Raw genomic sequence first — 2,500 nt, 5'->3', positions numbered from 1 at the left:
AGGTGCTGGCGATGAGTCAGGACGGACTGGATAGTCCAAGGCTCGATGAGAAAGACCGCTGGTTTAGACACTGGGGCAGTGGCAGCCCGCGGGGCAGTGTCGGCAGATTCGGCAGCAGTGTCTGCCGATTCGGCAGCGTTGGCTTGTTGGCGCGGGGGGCCGATTCGAGTGGGGACTTGGGCAGCGGGCAGTGAAAGCAAGAGTTTCCCCGATGCTGCCGGGAAAAACGCTCCCCGGGATGGCCGGGTGAGATGACCCGGCGGCCCGCGACGGGTCATTCAATTCCATGCCCCGTCAACATAACTCCCGATGTACTGTTTGCTTTTTCGGAAGAAGAGATCCATCCCCCCATCCTCGGCCAGCCAAAAACGCTCCAATTAATGGCCGGGTGAGATGACCCGGAGGCCCGCGACGCGTCATTCAAATCACTGCCCTATCGGCTACAACTGCTGATGGGTGGGATTAGAGGCCTGCCATGGTGGTGAGGGGCGGCGAGGACCGTGAAAGCTAGAGTTTTTCAGAGGCTGCCGGGAAAAAGGCCCCTCGGGTGGCGGGGTGCGAGGACCAGGCGCGTCATTCAATTCTCTTCCCTATCAACTTGGCTCCCGTTGGCGGGATTGGAGGCCTACTGTTTGTTACAGGGCTAAAATCGTCAGGGGAAGAGCTGACGAAACAATGCTGGTTTGGATGCAGGGGGTAGTGTTGGAATCGGCAGCGCGGACAAAATCGGCAAAGTCGACAAAAAAGACTGTTGGTCTGGACATCGGGGCAGCGGCAGCCATGCCGACAGGGGGGGAAATCGGCAGCACAGATTTGTGCAGCTGCAGGTTCGTCGGGGAAATCGGCAGCGCAGATTTTTCGATGAACATGGGCTGGAAGATGGACTGTCCAGGCCAGGCAGGGAAATTCGTCAAGGGGACACGCTGACGAAACAGCGCTGGTTCAGGCACGGCGGGCAGTGTTGGAATCGGCAGCGCCGACGAAATCGGCAAAGTCGGCAGAATCGGCAGCGGGTGCTGGCGATGAGTCTGGACGATTTATAGTCCAGGGCTTGATGGAAAAGACTGTTGGTCCAGACAATGGGGCAGTGGCAGCGCGGATTTGTGCAGCTGCAGGTTCGTCGGGGAAAATCGGCAGCGCAGATTTTTCGACGAACAGGGGCTGGGCGCTGGACTGGCCGGGCCAGGCAGGAAAATTCGTCAGGGGGGCACGCTGACGAAAACAGGGGCTGCGGAGTGGAAAATCGGCAGCGCAGATTTTTCGACGAACAGGGGCTGGACCGGCCGGGCCAGGCAGGAAAATTCGTCAGGGGGGCACGCTGACGAAAAGAGGGGCTGCCGCGTGGAAAATCGGCAGCGCAGATTTTTCGACGAACAGGGGCTGGACGCTGGACTGGGCCAGGCAGGAAAATTCGTCAGGGGGCACGCTGACGAAAAGAGGGGCTGCCGCGTGGAAAATCGGCAGCGCAGATTTTTCGACGAACATTCGTCAGGGGGGCACGCTGACGAAAAGAGGGGCTGCCGCGTGGAAAATCGGCAGCGCAGATTTTTCGACGAACATTCGTCAGGGGGGCACGCTGAGGAAAACAGGGGCTGCCGCGTGGAAAATCGGCAGCGCAGATTTTTCGACGAACAGGGGCTGGATGCTGGACCGGCCGGGCCAGGCAGGAAAATTCGTCAGGGGGGCACGCTGACGAAAAGAGGGGCTGCCGCGTGGAAAATCGGCAGCGCAGATTTTTCGACGAACAGGGGCTGGACTGGCCGGGCCAGGCAGGAAAATTCGTCAGGGGGGCACGCTGACGAAAAGAGGGGCTGCCGCGTGGAAAATCGGCAGCGCAGATTTTTCGACGAACAGGGGCTGGACGCTGGACTGGGCCAGGCAGGAAAATTCGTCAGGGGGCACGCTGACGAAAAGAGGGGCTGCCGCGTGGAAAATCGGCAGCGCAGATTTTTCGACGAACATTCGTCAGGGGGGCACGCTGACGAAAAGAGGGGCTGCCGCGTGGAAAATCGGCAGCGCAGATTTTTCGACGAACATTCGTCAGGGGGGCACGCTGAGGAAAACAGGGGCTGCCGCGTGGAAAATCGGCAGCGCAGATTTTTCGACGAACAGGGGCTGGATGCTGGACCGGCCGGGCCAGGCAGGAAAATTCGTCAGGGGGGCACGCTGACGAAAAGAGGGGCTGCCGCGTGGAAAATCGGCAGCGCAGATTTTTCGACGAACAGGGGCTGGACTGGCCGGGCCAGGCAGGAAAATTCGTCAGGGGGGCACGCTGACGAAAAGAGGGGCTGCCGCGTGGAAAATCGGCAGCGCAGATTTTTCGACGAACAGGGGCTGGACGCTGGACTGGGCCAGGCAGGAAAATTCGTCAGGGGGGCACGCTGACGAAAACAGGGGCTGCCGCGTGGAATGGCAGCCTACACGCAGATGCGAATTCGGCAGCGCACGATGGCTTGAGCAGGTCATGGGTTCGACTTGGCGCGATCTGAAACCTGGACGA

The sequence above is a fragment of the Populus nigra genome, chromosome 2 (assembly GCF_951802175.1).
Source record: "Populus nigra chromosome 2, ddPopNigr1.1, whole genome shotgun sequence".
Classification (NCBI taxonomy): Eukaryota; Viridiplantae; Streptophyta; class Magnoliopsida; order Malpighiales; family Salicaceae; genus Populus; species Populus nigra.
This window is presented reverse-complemented; position numbering follows the sequence as displayed.